This window comes from Anopheles nili, chromosome 2, assembly GCF_943737925.1.
Source record: "Anopheles nili chromosome 2, idAnoNiliSN_F5_01, whole genome shotgun sequence".
Classification (NCBI taxonomy): domain Eukaryota; kingdom Metazoa; phylum Arthropoda; class Insecta; order Diptera; family Culicidae; genus Anopheles; species Anopheles nili.
In genome coordinates, this window is record NC_071291.1 from 835442 (window position 1) to 861641 (window position 26200).

The 26200-nt window shown below is 49.1% G+C and overlaps 1 protein-coding gene across 1 annotated transcript in view; it reads left to right on the forward strand.

The window, feature by feature from the left end:
- LOC128722082 (homeobox protein cut) overlaps positions 1-26200 on the forward strand; it is a 151751-nt gene that overhangs the window by 97439 nt on the left and 28112 nt on the right. The gene's annotated exons all lie outside the window — the stretch shown is intronic.

Genomic DNA, 26200 nt, shown 5'->3' on the forward strand with positions numbered 1-26200 from the left:
CCTCCAAAGTAGTGCAAAACAACCAGGCAGCTTGTATCGATTTTTGAAAACGCTCCAATTGAGCACACTCCCAGCACTACCCGATTGCACCCGTTGCAAAAGTCTAATTATCAGCATCCTTGCTCGCTGCTTGAGGAATGAGGAATTCATTTGAAGCGGAGGGTTGCCGTGAATGGAATAGACAAGATACATTCCTTCACTTTGCGTATTAAAGATGGTGCGTTACGCCAACCAACAAGAAAGGACTGGAACGACGGGCCTGCAACAACTGCAGCGATGCTATCTGCGTGGATGTTTTTGAAATGCTAATCCTTCAAAATCCTGCATCCTTTCGCATCCATCACCGTCTTTTGCACCGAACGTTTGCCCGTTGTAGCTGGCTCGGCGCGGAAACATCGAAAATCGGATCTCAGTTCGAACGACTGGAACGCTTTCTCGGTTGGGGGCGGCAAGAATCCACCCTTTTTGCGCACTGTCTATTATCAGCTCCACCGCGGTGGAATCATTTAGTCCCTAGGTCTTCGACGAAGACGGTCTTCGGGGGAGCCCAGCGGAAAGTACGCAAAAATTAATTCAATTGTAATGAAAACTCCGGCAACGACGAAAAAATAGGATACAAATCCGGTCCTTTCCTTTCGCCGATGCCAATGCCAAAAATGCCAAACGAGCATGCCAAGGAATGCTTGCCTGCGGAACGAAGGCTTCCGTTCGCTTCCGCTTCCGCTGGGTGGTGTGAAAGGACGCATCAAAGCCCGAGCAAAAGCGAGTGTGCGCCTGCTAGGATGCGAAAACGAGACGCCACCCGAATGAGCATTGCTTAATGAAACATGACGTAAGATATAAATCAAATTAATATCCTTTTCGTAATTATTCATTGTATCAGCTCGGTCTCTCTCCGTTGTCTTTGTCACTGACGTCGCCATGAGACGTTCTTTAACTTGCACACAGCTCGACGTTTAATGCGGCTAGGACGGCACTCGCCGGAAAAAGCAGAAGCCATCCTGCTCCGGTTAGGATGTTTTTCCTTGAACGCGAATCGAAAGGCGGCACACTGAACTCGCCTTCACCGTGCGTGGTGTCTGTTTTGTCCTCGCACACAGGACTCTCACAGGAGTCGCCTGTAGGACATAAATAATTCCAATCAAATTATCCAATCATCTGCTACATTTAATTCCCGTTGAATGTTGGACATCTTTTTTTTTCCTCTCCTTCCCACTAAGACCAACGGGGAGCACGGGCAGGATCGATACTCGATGATGAATTTCGTGTTCACAGTAAGCAAGCAAGTGGATGAGCAAGTTGTTGGAGAAGTTATCGCGTTAATTACCTTCTTTCGCACCTGATCGTGAGGAAATGTGCCAAAAGAAAGAAAATGCATGGTCCCGGAATCGCAGCACGCGGACAGAGACCAGCCTGGCTGCACGGAGGATGTGTGAGGGTGTCATAAATTAATATGGTAGTATCACTTCAGCAACTTCTAGCCCACCAGCACACAGCGCCCCCTGGCGCCAACAAGGGGCGATGCAGTAGAACGTTATCAAATTATCATGTACTAATTTATGGTCCCCAATTATTGTCGCACTGATGTCGGCGGCACAAACACGGCATCCCACGAGGTGTGCGACGGTAATTCGTGGCTTTTTCCCTTCATTTTGTATAAGCACCAACCGGCCGATTGTGACGCTTATCAGCGAGCGGTGGTATGGGTGAATGATTTGTTTCAACTCCACACCACACGCTGGCGAAGGCGAACGCACAAGAAGGGGGTTAAGAAAATTAACAAACAATAAATCAATCCACCCCCGTAGCGCACAGGCCACGAGGTGCGTCTTAAGCCTTACGAGCGCCTTCACGGCGCCATCATCGACTGATAATTGAGCTCCATTGCGCCGAGTGTGCCAAGCACAACTGCTTCAGGCCAGCCTGGCGTTTTATCGTGTTGCTTAGCAAACAGCACCGGTTGTCTGTCAACTGCGACGAAGTAGGCCGCGCTTCACAACAGCAAAACGTTGGGTGTGAGAGAACGAGAAAAAGATTTAGCGAGAAAGCGAGAAAAGGCATTACCATATGGATGAAGGGGTCGCCCTGGCGTACTCAAATCTGCGCCAATCGATTGTAAAACCATAAAAATAACAAATGCAAGCCGGGAAACAACGTGGTGCTTATTGCAAAGGCCACCTCGCGAACGATGGTGGAAAACGGCGGCGATAATTTCCCCATACAGATCAATCCATGTGGAAAATGAGGAACAGAAATTTGTACTTACTGCAGTTGCCGCCCAACATTCCCTGAGCACGCCAGCGCAGCCAGTCGTCGGTTCCCTCTCGGGAACTGTGATTTTTCGCGAACCGACCCTCGGCACGCTCGCTTGTGTTCCGTAATTTTCCAGAACTTCAACCATCCCACCAGCCGCACGATGGTTGGCTGAGCAGAGGATCTGAAATTTCGGTAATTAGCACGTCGATGGCGTGGCGGAAAACTTTTTCCGTTCGAAAGTACCATATTTTCGGTCGTAACGGCGCTCTTCGATGGGCTCAAAAATGGGGGAAAATGAGAAACAGATTGATACATTCGGAGTGTCCCAGGATTTATGCTTTTATTGAAGGTTGGATTATTAAATTTTACTGCTGTCTGGCTCCGAATGGCAGCTCGAATCCACGACGAAAGGATTGGACGACGGCACTCGTCGTCTGTCGTGGGTTTCGTTCCTCGTTCAAGGATCCCTCGATGGCGAGGCGAGTGAGGCGAACGAATCGTAGGACCAACTTTTTCCAACCGCCTCGTCTCGAGCATCCGGGCAACTCTTTTTTGAACAGATTTTTTGCCCATTCTGTCACAATTCGTAATGATCATCAAACGCCTGCTTGTACGTCGTCCAGGCTCGTACTTATACCTCGAACTGAAAGCATCTTGACGCAAGGGCACAAAAATGAATTCTATAAAATCGTTTATGCAAGTCACGGGAACAGACGATATACGCGTTCGGAGTACTTGCGTGCAACATCACCAGCCCGTGCTGAACGGTATTAGCGTACGCATTTGCGCAACATTCTCGCTACAACGGTCCATTTGTGGTGGCTTCATAATCTGTCCCTCGTAAGACGGCACGCTCTCAAATCACGCGCGTTTAATCACTCCAACTAACAATAAACGCCCGTCGCTCGTCGTCGAGTGGGTTGAAAAACGACAAAGGCCGTTTCGGACAAAACTTCCATCCGCCCCATTAGCAATGCTTTTAAAGGGACAAAAACTGTTACTCCAAAGTTCGGCTGCTTCTCGTCTTAATCTTAATCGACCGGGCTTCGTTCCCCGGCGTCCGTTATCAGGACTCGGCAAAATCGGCCTGGCAGGCAAGGGTCGGGAGTCGGACAATCGGAACCCGTGTTTGGGAGTCGTGTTGTCAATCGTAAATATTGATTACCATTCCGGATTTCCACCCTTTTCATGGTGGCGGTTCCTCGTTGGGGTTCTTCGCGTGTGACAGCGTGGCCATGGGGCGTTTCACTGGTGGCCTTCGTTTTCGGATCGATCGAAGCGACCCAACGGCGGAACTGGTGGAGGGTCTGAGCGCGGACCCGTTTGGCTCCAATAATCCATCAATCAAAAATTAAAACAAGACCAAGTTTTATCATGATTAAAATGGAACCGTCGTCCGTGTCGCTAAAAAGCGTCGGTCCATGGCGGAACGTGGATGTGCCGGTGGTACAACGCTGGTGGCCCGTAGACGTCGACAGCGAGGCGAACCCTGTCAAAACATCAAACATTTTTCGATATTTAATCAATATAATTACACGGAAAACTTTTATCATTAAGCCTCGATCCAATTTTGCGGGCCTTCCACCGTGGCTCGAACATCGGTAGCATCGGCCTAGAACGTGTGTCTGTGTATTGATATTTTCATTTTTTTTTCCAACATCCCACAAGCAAAATGCGAGGAAAAATTAATGGGAAAAACTCGAATTCATCCTGCTGGAGTCCCCACAAGACACATTCCTTACAGGGAACACAAGACGCTCCCGTTTTCGCTCCCGGGAAAGAAGCGGGAACCGAGCGCAAGATTGTTAATTATAAATTCTATGTTTGTGGAAATTATCTTCTTTGGGGAAAATTTTTGTTTTTCTTTGGTGCAATGCGTACGAAGATGAAAGCGCTCGCAGCGCTCTTGATGAAATTATATTTCCCATCGTCACAATTGAGCCATCGCCTCTCGCATCTGTGTGGATCGAACTCGAGCCGAATCGTGCCGTTGTATTCGAATCGTGCTCCTGCGAAGCGAAACTCTTTAAACTCGTTCCCTCATCCGTCCGCATCCTTCGAATGACGGGTTTTGACAGGCGAACGAAACGAACCCCAAGCTCTCTCGGGTTGTAATATTTAATTTACGTTTCTTAATCCCATTCCTGCATATGAGCCGCGGCCACCGTGGCACCGAAAAAGAGCGACACAATTAAGCACTCCTCACTCCGGGGCAAATAAAAAACAGCCACCACCCACCACTTCGAGCCCGGTTCGACAGATCCTTGACGCTTGACTGGCTTCTGGCGAAAAATCAGTTGTAATAAAACAACAGCCGCCGTCGACGACAACGACAAGGACGAGCAGGCCCCCGGGAGTCGCATACGTAAACACACACACGCACACAGCAGGGAGCAGGGAAGATGACGCCGATGATACAGGGAGATCCTTTTGCGAAAGCCAAGAGCGGGCAAATGTTCTCCAAAATCAACTTCAGCTACTTGTGCCTGTTCGTCCCCCGTCCCCCCCCCATATCCCCAGCCTTAGCCCTCATTGCCGGGGAAAAACCGAACGAACGAGTCTCACGTTGTCCTCCACCACCACCCCCACCAGCCTTTCTGCAACATGCTTTCAGCTCACAAATCAACCATCCCCCTGGTCGCCGGCCGGCCTGCCGATTGGCCCAAAAGTTTTCCCCCGTTTGCCGCACACACAAAGACAAAACAACAACCACCCCATCAGCGAGCGGGCCCGCATTCGCATCTTGGAAAAATGAAAAATTTCCAAATTTACCAATATATTCCATCATCCTCATCATCTCGGCATCCCTGGTGGAAGGGGGAGAGCGACGGAGGACAGCGAGACGGGACGTAACCCTTTCGCTTGCGCAAGCGGCCCTTCGCAAGGGAAAAGCATCGAGTGTCGTCCTCGGCGTCGTTCCGGTCCGTAGGCGATGTCGGCGGCAAACGACTGAGGAGAACACAAGGAAGAAAGGACGGAAGGAAGGAAGGAAGGAAGGAAGCCAACTCGGCCCGGGGGAAAGGGGAAAGCTGTGAGGGAGGAATTATAAATCTAAATCCTAAATTAATGCCACAGTAGTGCGAGCGTGAGTGTGAGCGTTGCGAGAGCTGCGAAGGCACCGGGACAAAAGGCAGACATCGATGTGTCAACCCTTTTTTCCTTTGACGGTGACAAGGACGAAAGGACGCACGTGGAGGTGTTCGGTTCGATCGGCATTCGTTTGTCGATGAATTTTAGAATTCATCCAAACACCAAACACGACGACGACGACAACGACGACGACGACGATGACGATGGGCACCTTCGACACCCTAGCTGAATCGTGGAATCCTTTCGTCCTTTTGGAAACTGTCACCCCTTTTGGGTGCGGCGCGAGTGTTTGCGTGCGGCCAAGCCACCAAAAAGGGCGCAAGGGTTGATGAGTGGAAATCATCATCATTACGTCTCGAGGCGGGCGGCCCTTTTCGACCCCAGGGCTCTGGCCATTACTCACTCTTTAACGGCTCTCGAACGTGCGTGCGTGCGTGTGTGCTGCGGTTCTGTATTTTTTGTGCCATCATCTGATAAGGCTGCAAAGTATGCAAAGTGGCTTCCTCTCTCGTGCTCGTTTTGGTGGGAATCGGCAGCCGGGTGCAGATGGCGAGACATCGATAAGAAACTGCCGGTTGGAAGGATCGATTTTTCGTTGATTAATTTATACCGCTCCTTTTACGCTCCTCGGAATCAATCAGTCGCCGAATCATCATCTCGTGAAGCCATCGCATTTGGACGTTGTACAGCTTCTTGGAGGCATCCTTATTGACCTCCAATGTAATGGCGCGGATTTTGTAAATCGCTCTAAAAACCACTCCATCATCAAACACACGGCAATAGAATTGTACTCGAAATCCAATCCAACGACGAGTTTTCATTTCAAAGCTCGTCCGATGGATAAACAGCAAGCAGCAGCGAGAAGAATCCTTTTCGACTGCCACTCGCTCTCCGCATCAGCGAAAATTTTCCATCAATTTTTGGCTGACATGAATTATATATTCAAATTTCTGTTATTAATTGGGTTCGAGCTGCCTCCATGCCTCCGGGTGCCTTCATATGTGTGTGTGTGTGTGTGGGTGGGGGAGTGAAAGACTTTTGGTCGTCAAAGCGAACCCGTACGGGTTCTAACCCTTTTTTCCGGGTTCTTTTTCCACGACCACCACGCACCACGCCTTGACCCAGCCGGCTTTTCCTACGTCGGATTTTTCACCGGCTTTCCCCACGGGAAAGGGTTGCGCTTGCCTTCCGCCCGAGAGCGAGAGAGTGACTTTTTATGTTTATTATTACGAATTACGACTTTTGATGTGCCGCACGAGCCTTAAACCATGAAGCGGCCATCATCGTGCCCATGTGAAGACGTGTGTGTCCGCCCCTTCGGCCGCCCGCTGTGTGAGTGTGTGGGTGCGCTTCATGGCCTGGCTTCTTCCCGGTTGTCCCTCGTTACCAGCGCCAGGCCAACATGGTTGTCTTATGCGCGGAGTTTTTCGGTTGAGGCGGATTTTTTCCTCCACCAGCTCAAAAACGCCCGACCCTTCGGCCCTCCGTTACGCATCGAACCCCGCAAATTAACCCTTTTTGTAAACCACCACCACTGCCATCACCGTCCATGGTTGAACAAATCGTCATCGGAAAGGAAAATCCCCTCCCGGATGCCCGCAAACGGCTCGCTTTCCGCAAAAGGGAAGCAAGGTTTGATTTTTCATTCCGAATTCGGGAATAATAACCGTCCCGAAACCGCCAGTGTCCTGTCACGTTCTCCATCTCCCTTTTCACTTTCTCTCTCTCTCTCTCTCTCGCTCTCACGATGAATGGCCTCCGCGCTTTCGGTGAACGCGGATGGGGGAATTATTAAAAATCGAATCATACACTCTTCTGCACAAGAAAACCCATCAGCGATGTTGCGATCGAATCCGAGCTTCTTCCGCTCGGGAATACCATTTCCGGGCAACCACGATTAATCGCCATCCACCGATGTGACGTTGTGACTGGATCCTTTTTACATGGTGTGTCATTTCACTTGCTATCAGAACACTTCACTTCTTTCGTTCGAGGTGGTGGTTGGATGGTGGTGGTCGTTCGTTTTTGTTTTAGCCAAGCGAAAGGTTGTTTCCACGGTTTGTTAGAGTGGCGCATTGTGTCCGTTTGGTGGTGGGCCACGTTCGCGGTTTCGTGTAACCCCGGCAGAAGGCCAAAGAACCTAGAGAACCTAGAGGGCTTTCGACGCATGCCCGCTTCATGCCGCTGCTGCCGCCAATTGTCGTTTGATTATTTTATATAATAAATATATGAATGGGTTTTTTCGCTCACCCTTTCCAAACGCGACTCGATTCTCTTCCCCGGGGAAACGGCCGCGAGGAAGCTTCTCCGCCACCAACACCATCGAGCGCGTCCTCAGAGCAGCTGCAGATATGTAGATTTAGCGTCGATATGCCTTCCTGTCTCTTCAAACGAACCCATTGCCATTGCCGGTGAGTCTCGAGGGAGGAAAGCCGGTGAAGACGGAACGACGCCAGCGGAAAGACGGTGTTTCTGCTTTTGAAACAATCAACGAAACGTACGAACGAGTGAACGAGCGAGCGAACAGAATCCTCACACACATCCTCGTTGTTTATATTTTTCATTACGAAATTAAATGTGTGTTGTTGCCGTTCACCGCGGAGATGGATTTGTGATCCCTTTCGTGTCCTTTTTCCGCCCCGTTCTCGAGTGCTGCGCGTGTGTTGGAATGGTGTATGTATTGAATTGGAAATTACTTCCACCACTAGCGCGCCATCAGAACTCATGCTGCTCGGGCAACCGTTTCTAAGCCAAAGGGAAATAGACAAAGTTTTTTTCTGCGTTTGCTCGCCAACGCAGGAAAGGGAAACTCCGCACAGGCGAGCATTGGAAAGACGCAGCTTTCCACTGGATCCGTTTTGCTTCGGAATGTTTTCCGCCAGCTCCGGTTTTCGCTACACACGATCCGCGGTAAGATTGTGGAAGCCGAAACAAAACCCCGCGGAGAACGATACCGGATTTGCATATCAATTATAAAAATAAATTATAGCCATCGTTCGCTTCGGCATGAAACCACGCTGATGAGCATCCAAAGTGACACGAATCCGGCTTCAAGAATCTTCGAGCGGGATGATTGGAAGGTGTCGAGCAGATGGACTGAAGCATGGATTTCTTGGGTTGAGGAAAACAAAATGATGAAAGAGTACACCTACGAGGAACTATTCCAACCCCTGCCAAGTATAGGCATTTTTCCACGTAAGATACAGATTTTCTCAGGAAATCAAACACTTTCTGAGAATGCTTTAGGACTACTTTTGATTGTTGCTTCAGCTGCGTCTAATGTGTATCTGCATCTTTTTGGCTGAATTAACGGGGCAACGATATCGCAGCGTGCACAAACTCATCGCTTACTAAAGGGTGCAGTAGTTCCATTGCGATCTAAATGATCGTGATGGATCGAGCGCTTGTCTGGCAAATGACGACAATCGGACCTCGCAGACGGTGGTGCAATTGGGCTCCGAAACGCCTCGGATCTCGAAGGTTGGTGAAGTTCTTTTTTTGGGTCACATTGCGCAACCGGATAGCAACAACGGCCCGCCCGAGTACTCCCCAACGCAACCGAATGTAATTAAATCAAATTTACTTGCCATCCACCAAGCGGTGACGTGGCTGCCTAACCGTTTCCATCGCTCGAGCTCGCGGTGACAAACTAGAGGCCGGTTAATGTGTCGGTTAATTGTTTAATGTTTAATTAATCCCTTCCTCAAAACGCGTCAACTCAAAGTCGTTCGCTCGTGTGTCTCCACCATTCGAAGGGCGAAACGAAGGGCTGGGAGTGGGAGTGAAAAAAAAACGCGACCATTTAAGAGGAGATACTAAGTGACATTGATTAATAAAATTTATTGTTAACTCCTCTTGTCAAACAGACGTGCACTGTTTGCCCCATTATCGGGCCGTTCTCGGGGTCCCTGTAAGCCCGTGGATGTAACAACCGTGGCTGTGTTTTTTATCGTACAACACCACCCACATGCTTGGGTACACAAAGCTTCTTCTTTTTTTTTTCATTTTTTTTGTTGTGTTCGTTTGCTCACTCGCAGCGTCCACCCTTATCACCAAGCGCTCGCGTCGCAACGACTCGTGCTGCGAGTAGTTGTTTTTTAGGACCGCTCGGTTTGTTTTTTTTTTCCGAAGCGCACGATTTTATTTTACGATTATGATACACTCAGATAAGAACTTTAAATAGAGCGAGGAACAAAAAAGCGTATCCACTCGAACTAAATCAAACAGTCGCAAAACAAATCACACCCGGCTCCATCTGCACCGCGAACTCGCTAGGATTCTCTGGCTAGGCTGGCCAGAAGATAGACACGCACAAGTACACGCGAGTGACGAGTGGCTTAAGTGTGGACTATTACCGAAAATGGAGCAATCTAGTACTGTGAAGACGGAGGTGAATAACAAGAAAAACAAAGAAGCCCAACGAAGGGGCCGCGAAGACCCCAGCTAGGAGATAGGGGTGAGTACGGCAAGGCACAAATAGACGTTGGGGCGTTACGTTGGCAAACAGACGGTTATCATCAGCTGACGACAAGTGTAAATGCTGATGGAAATTAACTCGCTCATAAATGAAGCCATGATTTATTGAAGGCTCACGTGGCCATCTAGCTTGCCATCGGTCCGCCACGGGTCGTAGCCTTTTAAAGAGAGCCTCCAGAGAACGCACACCAGGCGGTCTTAAAGCTGGATAGATCTCGACGAGCTGTTTCGCTTTCCCGGAAACGCGCGCGTGAAAAGAAAGAAGTCCTGCATCGCGCAGCTCCGGTGCATCCCGTGGAAGGGGAACAGAACGAATGCCGTGTCGAAGAGGAATCCGAAAAAATCGATGGAAGGGGAACACACTAAACTCATCCCATTTTATTCCGCGCAATCCGATCAGAGCGAGACCACACGCTACACCGCGCGCTATCGTACGCGCTCTTTCCACGCGCGCTTGACACCGTGAGATGCTCTCGCTTCTCGTTATCTCACCAACTCACTCACTTTTCTCACTATGCCGAGTGCGTTCGGCAGAGAGCGCCAGCGCCGGCGCTCTTTCGCACTCGCTCTCGCGCACGCATTCGGCGCTCTTGCGCTCTCGCCCGCACTAGGCGGCGCGACATCGCTTGCGCTCTCGCTCGCACGACCAGTCGCGCTCGGCATCTCGACGACAGAATCCGGGGGTCCGCCGTCGGAAAATAAACAATTCGACATCAGAATAATTTTTGTGCAACACGAAACCGCCACGGCCCGCGAGAGCAGGGAACGGCAACATCTTTTTCGGTTCGATCGCAGCGGCTCGTGATGTGGTGGAAACGTGTCGGTGAATCGGCAGCCGTGAGTGGGCAGGTGTTTGTTGCGTTGTACGTTGGCCGTCAATTAAACGCTCTCGGTGGTGCATTTTTTCTCTGACCGGACCAAACGTGATCGGTGGTTTGTGAGCAGGCTCTGGCCCGCGTAAAATTGCTTCAACGAGCTTTGGCGTTAAGAGACGAACCTCTCTGTGAGCCTCGCGCGAGTGCATGTGTCGTTTTTCGCGTGAAAACCCCTGCGTGACCGTGGAACGGAATTTCCAGCTTCTTCAGCCACAGCCACCAGCACCAACTCAACCGACCGGCCGGCCATGATGGAGGTAGGAAATATTCGTCCTGACAGGCGACACGCGTGCGATACGAGTGCAATTGTGCGATGCTTGATGCCGCGGTCAGGAAACGACTTTTCCGACCCCTAAGGAACGCATCCACCCGATGTGCAGTGTTTTTGTTTTGTTTACCTCGTGTGCGTGCGTGTCAGTGAGTGTGGATTCAGTTAAAGAGGTTGCTTTATTTCGCTCTGTTGTTTCGCTCCAGCACAGTGCAGTGCACCCTGGGGCTACGATTTTCGCTTGCGAGTTTGGGTTCCGTGGATTCGGTGGAAGGAATCATAATTTATGGCACTTGCAAGAAACTGGCCATAAATCAATTTCCGCACTTGGCTTGCTAGAGAAAAAGAAAAAAACTCCCCCTGCTCGTGACGGTGGGGTTTGGGTGAGTGTCCCCAAGTGGATCGTATCGAGTGTATGTATGTACGTGTACGTGTGTTTGTGTGTTTGTGGTGCGCTCGGAATGCATTTATAGCGTGCGCTTTCCGTCCCTATCGCCACCACGATAACGCCATGACCGCGAAATTATGTTGCACTTGATATGAAATGTTTGTGCCCCAGCATGTTCTTTCCAAGCGCTCTTCTCGAGAAGTTTTTGCACCGGTTCTGCCTGCTAGTGATCATGCGAAAGCGAACGGGCACTGCAGGCGGAGACGGAAAACTCGAGCAAGAGAGAGAGAGAGAGAGAGAGAGAGAGAGAGAGAGAGAGAGAGTAAAAGAGAGCGAACGCGTGCACGAGTAAGCCAGCACGAGAGAAAGAGAGGCACCCCGAAAGAGGGAAGAAGAAAGCCAGTGGGTCGTCAGATAAGTTGCGTGAAAAATGCATAAGCCCAGTTGCACCGGTCCGGGAGCAGTATGGGGTGTCGTGGGAATAGTAAGACACACGGGGGAGACGGCAAAACGTCAAATGAACTGAACCGCAACAACAGGCAGCATACAGCGAAAGTTGAAGCATGCCTCGATTTTATTTATATTGAATCGAAAGCAACCCACTCGATGGAAACCTATTCTGGCTGTCGTCGTTTGCCGTCTTTTACGGGACCGCAGTCTCTAAGCTAACAACGGCTAAAACAACAAGAACCTTGGCCAGGAAGAAATGCATATCATAATTCATTTTCCACCGACCTCGCCGGGCGATTGCCGCAGTTCTCGGCTACTGTTGCTCATTACGCATTTTCATTCTGGAACATTGAATCATATGGAGGGATTTTCCGGCCCTCTTCGGAACCCTTTTCGTCGCTGGGTTTTCGGTCGTTTATGCTTTCTTCTTCGTTCTGTCCTGCTCGCTGCATCGAGCGCTGCGGTTCATTCCTCTGCGCCACGTTCTACGATGCAACGCGATGCGACGATCAACTTTTTTTCGTTATTCCTCCCTTTCCAGACGTTTGTCAGCCCTCTTTTCGATCGTTCATCACTAGCAGCCAACATCACTGTCATTATGATATTGGATTTATGCATTTACGTGAAGTAGTTGTGTTTTTTTTCGGGCAGTGTTTTCTTCGCCTCGACGGTTCGGTTTGTATGCCTGTGTGAGTGTGGCAAGAAGCACGGGTGGAAAAGGCGCTGTATGAAATAATTTATTACATCCGGTCGGAGTTTACCGGGAGTTGGGAGCCTTTTCGCCAGAGCCGCACACTCAATACCTTTTTTAATTAACAGATAACGGCTTTGTGGTGTAAGCGCTACTGTACCAATCGTTTTCATAGCCAATAAGCCTATAAATCCTCGGACCTCGGAGAATTTAAAACGATTCTTTCGCTCTACATTTACAAGCGTACTTTTTTTTTTGTTCACACAAATGGCGGATGTATTTCACAGTACCGTACATTATTTCCCACCATCGTTTGCAGAGGCAAATCTAGTGTTTTCGTCATCGTAATCACGAAACAAATCAATTCACTGCAACAGCAGCCCCAAACTCGCTCGGCTCGGCTGCCTATTGTTGCAATGGCTCGTAATGGGCGTACGTCCCATTTGCACCCTTGCTGCCACCCTGGGTTGTGTACTTGCTTCCAATACAGGTCTCCGCGGTGGCTGGAATGATGATTTTCCATCTATTCCAGTTAAAGTTCATTCAGCAAAGTGCCACGGACTCACGACCAGAATGGCATTCATTATTTATGTCCCCGATGGCGGGCCCTGCACAATGCTCGTATATAACAAGTTATCGAAATAAGGAAACGATCAATTTAGTATTCCAATTTCCCCAAAGCTCCGGTCCCGCTTGTCCCGTCCTCTCTCCCAGTCGACGCCACGAATCGTGATGCCATTTGTCACAACGACCACGAGTCGCAAACTTCCTCTCGCTGCTCTCGTTCGCTCTCAGAACCACTCTTGAACGCTGTCATTTTGAGTTGTGCATCAGCCGGGCCGATGTAACCAACCCTAACTGCTCCACTACATCACCCAACACGGCCACCTATAACACCATCATCAACCACTTTCCCATTCGAACTATTCGCCGGTGCTACTGCTGCTGCTGCTGATGCTGCTTCTACTGCTTCGGTAGCATATATTTCATAAATTGGTTTAGTAATTCATTTCAATTCCAAACCGGGATCTTCGGCAGAGCTGGCTGCTGGAGCCTGCCGTGTTTTGCCTATGTGTCGCCGCTCAACCATTGCACACGCCCGTTCCATTGGCATGGTCGCTTTCTTGGGCGGCGAAACTGCACCCAGCCGTAGAAATTCAAATTTCCCACCAAAACCATTCAAAGGCGTTATTTATCATTCAATTAATATTCAATTTTATTGTATTATCTTTGAATATCGTACCCCGGGCCAGCCGGGGGCAGTGGTGTGGTGTCACAGCGAATCATCGTCTTCGTCTTGGGTTGACTCTCGAGCCGGCTTGGAGCAGCCTAATCCAAAACAGCTGAAAGCAGGAAGATGAGTTCGATTTTTGCTGCGATATTCTTGAGCAGTCCTAGCACACACTCACAACCACACACATACACACACACGAGCTAAGCGTCGCATGCAAAACATACGACAACATGTTAATAAGGGCTCCATCAGGCGAGGATCCAGAGCCGGTCGGTCTGTGCTTAGGAAAATTGAATCGAGTCCAACAAAGACAGCTCGTGACGGGACGAGGGAGCCCGGAGGGGACAAGTAACGACGACTTCTCGAGAAGTGGGTGAGAAATTGCTCGCATTCCTCGGCACAGAAGCCGATTCCCGATTAGCTTTGCATGCGGCTCCATAGCGGAGCGGGTGGAGCATCAGATCTTCTGCTTAATAATTCTATTAATAAATTATAACAGATACATCACATACTTGAATTAATTTATTGAATTCGATTTCAATATCAATAGACCATCCGGGCGATGTGTAGATCGCTTTTGAAAAGGTGCTGAATTGGAATTGGAGCGATAGTTGGGGAGAGTTGCCAAGTCGTCCCGGCCCGTGCTGGTGGAAAAGCTAATCTCAAGAGCGTCTTCGAGACAACGCTTCAATAGCGTTCGCATCCCTGTGTCGGTGTAGGTCGGCATTCTCGTGAAGGGCTGTATCGATTAGCGTGAGGAAGAGGGAACGTGGCCCAGATGAGGCACCGTGTGAACTGACGAACTCTCGACAGCCGTCGAGTTCGAGGTGGCATTGATGGGAAGTCAACGTTCTCGGCTTTTGGGGAGAATTTAAATCGAAACGATGTACCGGTTCCGTGAAACCGGTTGCACCTGCATCAATGGTGAAGGAAAATCTTGCTCCTGTCGCTGCTCCAGCAATCAGCGAATCGCCCAGCACCGACAGATACTTGCAAATTTATTAAAATTAAATTCATCACTATTTTGGGCGCGGTACGGGACAAGGTGCGAGTCGCACATTCGCGCCCACGGCCACTGCATCCGAGTGAGTTCGATTCTTTTTCCGTGGGGAAATGCTTCCACGAACGTGCCCCGAACTCTTGCGTTGTGCCAAAGTTTGGCCATAATTACATTAATTAACTCTTATTGTAGTAGCAATCCTTCCGCTTTTGCGCTACGCGACGCCGCTAGCCCGGCTCTAGGAGATGGGTAATTGTATTCAATAAAAACTTACCTTCTGGGTATTTTTTGACTCTTCTTCTTCATCGTCATCCGTGTGGAGACGAAGCGGAAATTTGCATGTTTCATTCTTCGCAAAAACCCGTTTCCAATAGATGCGTCATTCTGGGGGACAAAGTTTGAGATGGTCTGAAAACTAGCCCTTCCCTCCTCGGTTTAGGGTTGATCTATTCAAAATACACACGTACGTCCATTCGGCTCTAATAATTTAAGGCTTCCCTTGCAGGATGGGAGGAATATTTTTAATCAAAATTCCTAAAAATTTGTATTCCAAAAATCAACCACCTCGACCGATCCATCTGTCCCTTCTCATTTCTCGCTCGTCAAAAATCACCTCAACCCACTCTAGCCCACTTCAACCCACTACGGTGGTATATAATACAAATAAAAACGAGGTACGAGAGGTTCGGCTGAAAGAAAGTGCATCCAGAAGGCGACAAAATCGCTCCCTTCGAGGGGTTGGGGTATTGATTTTCACCCGCTAGTCCGACTGAGTGAGCGAGTAGGAAAATGTGCAGACAACTAAAGTCCACCAGCACCTAGGGGTGAGGTTGGTTGTGGTGACATTTTTGCCTCAGTTTTTCCGATGAACGGGGAAGCCCGATGTCCTGAACCGCCCGGCAAATGTCGGTCCGTTCCGAACGGACATTTCCGGGTTCATCTTCGCTTTTTTGGTATTTATTTTATTATTAAATATTATAAATCACTAGCTGCCGACGCTCTTCCACTAGCTGCCGTCCTTCCGATTGGACGAAACTTTCCGATGAGGGACAATTTTGACGGCCGCATTCAAATGCTTGATGGAAATGATGGGCCGGGACGATCGTGCAGCCATTCCGGCGACAGCATCTCACGCTTCCCGTGACCGAAGGGTGAGCTGGGCGAGGAATAATATTTATGTGAAATGATAAATTGAACCAAACTGTTCGACTGCCGTCCGAGGCGGACCGAGGAAGCCGGAAAGGAAAAATTAAAAGAAAGACCCGCAGGGCGCAGGGCGAAGGCCCGATTGTCTATCGCCTTTTCCAGTCACGATTCCTAACGGTCAGCGGCAAGAATTGTGCGCCCGAAATGGCCGTCAAAGCGGTAGTCCCATTTGATGGTGGGTGTGGGGAAGGACTGTCGACTTTTCCCAGTTGATTTAAATATTAAATGAACTATTTTATGAACTATCCCGTTCCAGCCCGACCTACCGACCGGGGTCCGCCTTTCTTGATTCGATTCCTCCCCATTAGCTTCCGGCCTGGAAAGGGAGTTCTATTCCGGCGAGACGAGCATTCGGTCATTTGCTTACATCCTGCGCTCGTGCTGCTCGTCTGCCGTTACCATCGAGTGGCGAATCCATCCGGCGTCTCAATCTTATCGAATTAGGAAATCAATTTCTCGCCAACTGAAATCTCCCTACCGGGTGTTCCCTCGGACGCCTTCGACCGGACGCCAGTCACGCCACCAATGGTCCGTGACCGATTTTCGCACGGTCCGTTAGGAATTTAGTCGCCTTAAATTTGAATATTAATTGAAAAGTGATAAAGCCGCCCATCGCCATCGATTGGTCCGCGACCCTCTCCAGTATCTTGCTCCGGTATCCAGCGCTTTTCCTAAACATTGGGTGTTTTTTTTTGTCTAGCTTCCTAACGGCGCAAGGAAAACCCACCCTACCGTTGGACGAAATTTAAGGATATTTTCCAGCCGCCCGAAGTGGTGGCTTTCAGTTTCACGCTTCGTTTCACTAATTAAACAATTAAAGACACTTAATGTTGTTATTATCATTATTGCTCCTCTTTGGAGGGCTGCGTCCCAGGGATGCTTACCGGTTTACTACCGTTTTTCCAATTTTCCTCACCACCGTATCCCGCCCCAGCCTGGTGCCGCCTGGGATCAAATGATTGAATGTCGTCAAGGGGATCAGGCCCGGTCCGAGACCAAGCGATGCACACTCCATTGGTTGGCGGTCGAGAATTTGCGTTTGACTTCGACTTTCGTTACGGGCCAGAACTTGTTCTTGCAGCCAGGACGAATGCAGTAAAAAACTCGCTGCTATCCACTTCGTCGTCGTTGTCGGCCGCTTGTCTGTAAATAATGAAGTTTTCATCCTCCTTGGCGGAGGAAAAAACACCACGCATAGTAGAAAAAAGTGTATCAAACGATTGAAACGTGGGCCAACCCACCGAACACCCTCCCAGCCACCCTCATAAAACAGCATCGAGCAAAGCGGACAACCGAAAGCAAGGGAAAAATGTAGCGGAAAAGTGTCCGGACTCCTTGGTTGGACAGCGAAAAACGTGACTTAATTGAATGATCTGCTTTCGTAGTAAATTAATTCAATTGGCTGCTCCACCTGCCGTCCATCCATCGCCTCCTTGGTCGAACCCCCTCGCGTCGACGGACGAACGCTTAAGTAGTCGATTTCCTTATGCGTCCACTTTCGCGGTTCGGTTTCCGTTTGCAATCCAGCAATCGGATCCACTTCCGTCCGCCTACAGCCCGGCGGACTCGAATCTCAATGATTTGCTTCAGTGAATTTTTAAATCAACCTCCTCTCCCTCGCCGTTCGCGTTATCCTGCGAGCTCCCAGAGGTCCTTTCGCCAGCGAAGTCCTTTCCCTAGGCCCACGCGCTTAAAAAGGAAAACCACCTTGGCTTACACGCGTTGCGTACCCTGTCGCGCAGCTAGGATGCGTCCAATTTCACCAGATAATGATTATTGGATTAGAGATTATTATCGAGGACAGCCCGTCTACACTCCCACACATTCACACACCAACGCACACTGCTTTTGGTCGGCCCGTGGCAGTTAATTCCAGGTTTCCATCGAAACGAGATCTGTTCCGATTAACTCGGACTGCCGCTTGCCCGGTTTGCCGCTGCTAATTAAATTCAGCCGATCGAACCGAAGCCTCTGAAGGACGCTTCACGAGTCCTGACCATGGGATAAACGAGTCCTGGTGCAACAAAAAAATAAAAACAAAGGAAGCACATAAATAGGGCCACCTTCCGCAACCGGGCCCGGCCCAATGCCCAAGCATAAATTCACTCTTTCTCGCGCACGCAAAAGCCAACGCATGAAAAGAAATGCATAAATTCCGGGACGAATCCCCCGAAATCCTCGGCCGGGGGAATCAAACGGACCATAACCACCGGTCCTCGGAGAACCGTTCGGAGTGCCTCCGCTCAAATCGACGATTTTTGGGGTTTGCTCTGATGTTTAGTTGATATCTCACCCCCCGAGAGAGTGGAACGAGCGGCCGGAAGGAAAACTAAAAATTGAAATCCTGCAAAATATTATTTTAAAATATCTGTACCCCGGCATACGGCCACTAAGTCCACGTTAAGCCCGAGCCATCTCCTGCGCCCCGGCCAGAAGCCATGAACCGGCTAGGGGTTGGGTTATTTATGGCAGCCCGTGCGGATAAGGGATGGCTCGGTCTAGGTCTGTTTACGATCGAAGACACGAATCCGAACCAGCTCCTTGTTCACGAGTACCGAACTCCGGCACAGCAACGGTGATACGACAGAGATAAGGTTAGGATTAGTTGCACCGAACTCACCACTACCACTAACTGCGTCGTTGCTCCGTTTGGAACTTTCTCCCCTTTCCGGTGCCAGAAACTCACTGGTGTGGGCTTGTGTCCAGCGAGGCCTTCCGGAAAAGTCTCTCCAGCTCTTCCGGAACGGGAGGTCCTCGTATGTGTGCGTGTGTGTTTGTGTTGTTCGTCTGGCGCGTCTGCGATTGGTTAAAAATTGTTTCTGACTTTTAAATGAATTATCGTCCAACAACGATTTGCTAAAGCATCGACACGGGAGAACTGGCTCGCTTGTGGCCTCGCTGGGGGCACGTGTGTCCGAATCGGGAGAAAGGAAAAGTTTTCGTGTTTTATTTAAATCAGATAAAAAGCCCGATAGTTGCGCACTGATAAAAGGGTTCGAGTGAGCAACGGTTCCGGGGAGCTTCCGACGCTCATTTGCCTCGCAATTTTCCAAATTATGATTTATGAGAACGCTCTGCGCGCCTAATGAAACCCCTAAAACAAAAACTGATGTTGTTCTTTTTCTTTCTATTTTTTTCTCCGCAGGTATGTGTATCCCTGGACAAACCCGAACAAGCGAAATCCATCTTTTGCAGCCCTTGACAAATAACAACAAAGCAAGCAAAGGGGATCGTAAGCAAAGCATAATTTTTGTATCACTTAATGCAACGATCAGCGATTCGGTATTCGGATTGCCTAATGGAATCGCTGCTCGACACAGGAAGCCAAAGTCTGCACAATGACGCCTTGAGCAGTCGCAGAAAAAACAAGAAAAATTGCTATTATCTATTTTCGTCCTTCGCCACCCCCATTCGCGGGCAGTCGCATATTTCAACAAGTCATTTCAGGCCGTACCCCGCCTTCTAGAGCCTTCTAGGGAGCGAAGAGCAGGCCTCTCTATAAATCCATTACGAGAATGCATTTCGATAATGAGTCCTTTTCGAATTGGGGTTTCAGGAGTATATCTTCCTCTTTTTTTTCTCCCTTCCCAATGAGCTGTTTTCTCGCGTTCGACACAAATGAGCCGCAGCCGCATCGAAGCCCGCCATAGATGGAGCTCCATTAATGGATGGATTCGTGCTTTCTCACTCTCGCGTTCGAGTGAGGATAGGATGCCTGGTCGCGTGCTGGGGGGAGGACGGCAATTTTTCACCGATTCTTGATATGACACAATGACGAATCTTGGCGATATCATCCATTCGCTGCTTGCGCCGTTTCCCGTGCGTTCGCAATGCCTAGGCTTTTCCCTCAAGCAACGTCACACACACACACAAACAGACACACACTTTTCAGCAGAAAAAAAAAACAGGCCCGGGCCTGATTCCTTTCATCCTTTTTGTAACGCCTCCCGCAGAGTCCTTTTTTTCCCCTTCATGCTGCCCACTGTTGTTTATCACACAACGCCCTCGGCGCTCTATGACAACGCGAGAGGACGATGAGGACGGATGCTCATGCGTGTTCTAAAACGCGCATAAATTTATGTTTTATAATGTTACCCATCGCTCCCGCGGTTGCCGATGCCGAGTGGTAGCTGGCGAAGGTTTCGCCGGGTAGCAGAATAAAGGGTTCATTTTCAAGCGGTCGACGGTGGAAAAAAGAGCCACACACATCCATTAACCGGAGCCAGGAAGCGGATCCGCTTGCCGGGAATCCTTGCGCCCGAACGCGTTCGGACGTGGGTGAAAAGGGATGAGAATCAAACCAACAATAACGGCCCAAAAGCACCGGCCGCACAAGATGCGCCCCTTGCGTCCTAAATGCTGCCACATCCCCCTGGGGGTGAGGCGTGGACCCGTTTGTCATTTCGGTTGCGTTCGGGTAATGATTATTACTTATACATTTTTCAACCTCTCGACCACCGTGCGTCCCCATAATGCTGTCAACCCTTTTCCTCTGACGTGGGGACTCTAATTTTCCAGCCCTTTCCTGCCATTTTTTTCTACTTTTGCTGTCCCTTGGCTGTGAGCGCCGAAAAGTGCCATTATTCGTGGCCTTTTTTCGCATCCCGAAGTGGAGTGGTGATATGATATATATGTATATATGTGCGTCCCAGTGCTGGCCGGACTGCCGATGTCCTCCAAAACCGTTGGCGTACTGAATTAGAGAGGATTACATGGCCGATGGTCAGTTGGGGGTAGCTTGCCCCATTGGCCGGGTGCTTCAATATCTCGAACGACATCGCGATAAAAAGGACAAACCGCCAGTGTCTTGTCGAGTCGTCGGAGTGTATCGTTGATTTTGAAACCTTTTTCCACGGATGCGCACAAAGAGCGCTTGTGCTCTTTGGCCACTTTGAATAATCTATTTGGGTCGTCCTGTAGCGTGCGGTGGGAAAACTCCACCACGCGAGTTGTGCTGTGTGAGCATTCTTTCAATACATAAATCGTCCTCACTTGCTGCTTGGATCATTTGCTTATAATGTACCAAACGAAAAAGGATTCAACCCCACTCCCAATCCTTTGAACATCGTAAAACATGTGCCTCGGCTCGAAAGACAGATCTTGTTCATGTAGGGGTGTTTCTATTTTCACTCAATATCAAAAAAAAGACGCGCCATCAATCCATTAATAACTATGCTACGGATCTGCATGCGCACATCGCACTGGCTATGATATTTTTCGGTTATTCTTATCCTTCAATTGTTCTGTTTTACTACCATTAGTACAAATTCGTCGCTGCACCAAACAATGGCCAAACAACACTCATGCCACGGAAACGGGATCGTTTCCCACACGCCCTGCGAAAGGATCTCGTTGCCGCGTCATTCCCATGTTCTAATCATCAATGAGGTTTTAGCGGAGAAAAAAATTGGCAACGTATAACTTGATGGCATAATGGTCCACTCGCTCTCACATGAAAAAAAAACAGGACATCGCATGAAAAGGGTATCGAGAGGACGGACAAAAACCGTCCGAACCTACCACCGTCGCGGAGAGTGGTTGGACATAATTTTTCAATTTGGTGATCGTTCCTTTTTGCCTCGCACGCCAAGGATTCATCCACTTTCCCAAGCCCCGCATTGTGGCCCGGGCCTCGGGAGCAAACAAAAACCATAACGCGCACCAATCGGACCCGATGGTATGGGGATATCATCTACATATTCATAAAAATAGGGTATAGATTATTTGGTTGCTGTCAAAAAATATTTGCGTGAACAAAATAACGCAACCAAGCGACCGCGGCCCATGAAGGGACGAAGCGAAAGACAAAACCGCGCACATTCAAATGCCAAGTGCCACATACCACACACCGCCCTATCCACCGCTCCTGGAGCCGAGAGCGAGACAAAAGGTGGGCGCATTCAAACACACACCGAAAAAAAAACAAACCACTAGCAGAAAGAACAAGGATCCGTCGTTGTTTTTTTTTTGCGCCATTATTTGCTGGCATTGCGTGATCTCTCGCATGGATTTTCTGCTCTTTTGTCATTATTATTATTATCACTACTGCGCTCTTGCGTACGCCGAATGCCATCGACAGGATCGTCCGTTTCAGTTAGATTAATCCTGCCGACCGGGACTCAATGGGATGTCTCACAGACACGGTGGATGTCGTGCGAGTTATTTGCTGTACGTTTTTTGGATACGCGCATTGTGATATACCGAGACGCAACGCAACGTGAGGCATTTCGCCGTCTGCAGTTTTATGGTGGCAGAGCGTGCAGAGCGGCATTGGAAGATTTGATTTTCCCATGCATAAGACTCTCACATCGATGATGAAATTAGAGCTGTCCACGAGAGCGGCTGGGCGGCTCCATTTATGCTAAATAGTCCAACGCTGAAGCGCTGGATGTCAATGGGCAATTTTTCGGACACGCTAATTCAATCATGATATGAGCGCGAGACACGCCTTCATCAGGACACGCTGGTCCACCGAAAAATTTGTAATTCAATCACGACCGAAACTGACCGGCACTCGATACGCGTCCAGTTGTGTCGCTCTGGTGGAAGTTATGAATTTTAACGATTCGATTACACTCACTCACGCCGTGCCCGATAGAAGCCGATGACGTTTTGACGCAGCGCGAACGTCCTAGAAGCGCGAAATCAAATTTCATCCTATCCGAGCCCGCGTTGCTCCTTAGATGGGGATGTTTGTCGATCAATAAATCTCACAGTGAAGGTTTTTTTTTTCCTTCCACCGTCAACACGATGGATTGCGGAACCACTAGACCGCTCCGTGCGTCACCTGTCAAATGTCAACTTGCAAATGGGCACCATTTGCAAAGGGAAGGAAAACACCGCCTACTACCCGTCTAATGAGGATCAATTTCTATAGCATTGATAACGATCTCCTGAAATCTCTACTTCACAGAGGGGCGTCTTTTCGATGCCTTCTTTTCGAGTCATCCATCGAGTCGTTAAAATTCAAGTGCCTATGCTGTCTACCACGTCCCACTTGAGCTGTTCGCTTCCTACATCTTTTGCACGTGCTATCTGCGTAGATGTATCGGAGCGCACCACTTTTGCAAAATCGTTTCGAGTTTATTTTTAATTACAACACCGACACCAACCAAACCCGCGAGCAGTCCTGGAGGGATTCATAATGGTCTTCTCGCGGACTGCTCGTCTACCACCATATTGATATACAGATAAATAGTATTTTTCAATACTCGTTCGCCTCTTTGAGGCTCGCTCTTTGCATGGGTCCAAGTGGCTGGAGCTATCGCTGTCGTTACTGGTACTTGTGAAATGGGCAACCGATGGAAATCCATGCCCGTACGATGGATCTAGTCGGTACTGGTACCAAAAGCAGCAATATCAGAAGAAAGGGGAAGTACTCACGAGCTTGAGCGAATAATATGACAGATAAACTTGGTGATCCCTCCATCCCTGAATAGACACGATGTGGTGTTCCGGAAGAATAAGAGCGTCCTTGCCAGCGCACAAAGCATCAGGCCATGAGTGCTTCCAAATATGATATATTTTTTGTGACTTGTTTCTCCATCACTTTCGAAAAAAAGACCATAACAGAGTGTGAGTTAGTTGCAGAATGGACGAATTTTTGCGGCGGTTACTGGAACTCCTTCCATTGATTTTGGGACACCTGGGCTCATCCTTTTTCGTATAAGAGCATCACGATAGGGACGAAAAAAAAAACAGACGTTATGGTCGACTGATTTGGAATGGTAATATTAAGAGGAATATATCATTCGAAATTCCCGTTTTATATAATCTTTTTTCCGTCCACCTTGGTCAACATGGTTTGATTGTTAGATTTTTTGCTCATAAATTTCTACATCAGCATCTGAGAAGTATTCATCAGCATCATGACGCCTCTCAGCAATCATTTGCCCAACATATCAAGTGCTTCTCTCCGCCATTCCATGAAGGTCTTATTTTCACCCATATCTACACGCGAAACATGTATTTATTAAATTTATATGCATTCGGGCTTCCATCAGAGAACTCAAAAATGTCCAAATGTCCAAAGAGAAGGCAAAAAACAAACAAACCTTCTTCAATGCAAGGATTACAGCATTCGTTTTCCCTTTTTTCTGACCACATCTCTACGTAGATGAGGATCTCCCAGATTTTTTTTCTCGCCATTGTCCTACTCTGTATTCTAAAAGCACCAAGCTCAGTCAGCTCGGCCAGAGTACATAAACCGCACATTGGAAGCCACAGGCTCGCAGCAGAGCAGCATAACAGTTACAATGTTTCATCTACATCCGGAAGGGAACTCGCCCAAAAACCCGAGGCCAGTTGATCGAGGCAAGATATTCCAGAAAACGACTCCTGGCCCGAGCATCCTTCAGGATGTTTTTGTGAGAGCCGGGAAGATTTTTATGATTTTGTCGCAGAATGGAACAGAATATGTGTGTCACTCCACGTCGCAGCATTCGGCTGTTCGGCTGTTCGGTATGAAGGCAAGCGTAATGAAAATAAATTGATGCTCTAAACTGCCCACGTTCTCTTTTTGACGCCGTGCGGATGCCGTCCCGCCAGTGCATTCGCAAAAGATCCATCCGGTGGTCATAAATTAGTCAATATACACACACACTCACTCTCGCTTGCAACTGCTCGAGTATTCCCCAGGTCTCGAAGATCCTCGCTGGCACTCACGGACGTTAGTGATTAATCAACAGTTACATCCGATGAACGAACACACCCTCTCAACGGGGTAAATAATGAAAAATTGACGTTCCGCGCAGGGCTCTGTAAAATGTGTTCCTTGGAAAAATGGACGCATAAAAACCATCGTCCACATGCCACTCACGTAGACGCTTCCTTTAATCGTAATGTATGGCCATATTATTAGCCCGCCAGCAGTGAACGAAAAGAATCGTCCAAATGGCTCTCCACTCTGTATGTCCACGACACGCCCCACCGGTTATCTGTAATTAATATCGATCGAGTGATCTCCGCTAGACGATGTTGGTCAATGTTTGCCCATCATCAAGTACCAGACAACCGTCACGGACCTGGAATCGATACTCAATATTTGCAGAAGCGCCTCCAAGCGCCGTCACCATCAGTCGTTGCTTTTAACCTAATAATCTCCAAATATTAATTCATCTTGTGCCGTCGACGCTAAACACGAAGGGTGAGTCAAGCGTCCATAACCGTCCTGTACGATAGCGCCCCATTCCGGTGCGCCCCCATCAGCGAGGACGCCAGGGCTAGGACGAAGCAGATAAAAGAATATCCTCCCGTTCGAACGGGCTGCCAGAGGACAAGTTGAAACGAAAACGTGCGACGCCGGGCCACCATTATGTCCGGCGTCGATTTTAAAAACATGAAATTTATGTTACAATCCCCACAATAAGCTGCGAATGAAAGGTGGCCGTCCGCTGTCCTGACCAGCGCTGTCATAACCCGGACGGAGTCACTGATTCGAAATAATCCCGACATCGTCAATAACTGCTGCGAAAGTCTGCGGGTGGAACAGAACCGGCGCCCGTTCGCAGGATGGGCAAAATCCTTTCGACCAATCCTCTAATGATCCTTTTTTTATCTCTCGCTGTGCGGATTTGATTGGAATTTATGTTCCTGCGTCTCCTGCCGGCGAATTTCCTCATCACGTCCGACCTCTTCCGGATCGGGGCGCTGATTTTCTTTGAAATGCTCCAAAACCGCAGATCCATCGCCAAAATGAACGACGGCCCCGCCGAGAGCACTTCAGGGCGGCCGCCGAGCAGGCGGAGATAGGAATCACTCAGGAAACTCATCTTGCGAATGCTTTAGCGGCTGAGTGATTGAGCTTTTCCTCGACGCTCCGGCAAGGGTTGAACGGAAAATGCAGCCATTTTTCCGCCCAACAAAGAAGACACGCTCAACGACGTCGAGGCTGGCGTATCCGTTGCAAAATATTAATTTCCCATCGTATATCTTCTCGCTTCCCGCGCGTCATTTACCAGACCCCACCGTCGCCCTTCCGGGAGGACGCTTCGAGCAGACGATTGTTTTGCAGCAAACTTTGTTCATTCCTGAAGGCGAATCAGAATAGTTTCTTGTTCCCAGGAATTCCAGGCCCCGGTTTGATAAGGATTTGATTTTGCTGTCTGTTTGTATGCTCGCAGCACAGCTCTCGCTTCAACGGCGGAGCGAGACAGCGGTTGTGAATTAAATCGGTAGCCCTTTCGGAGGACGAGATTGACGATCGATTTCTGGCACCGGAAATGAGCATCGGAATCCTTTCGGAGGTTCTCGCCTCTTCAAACCCTC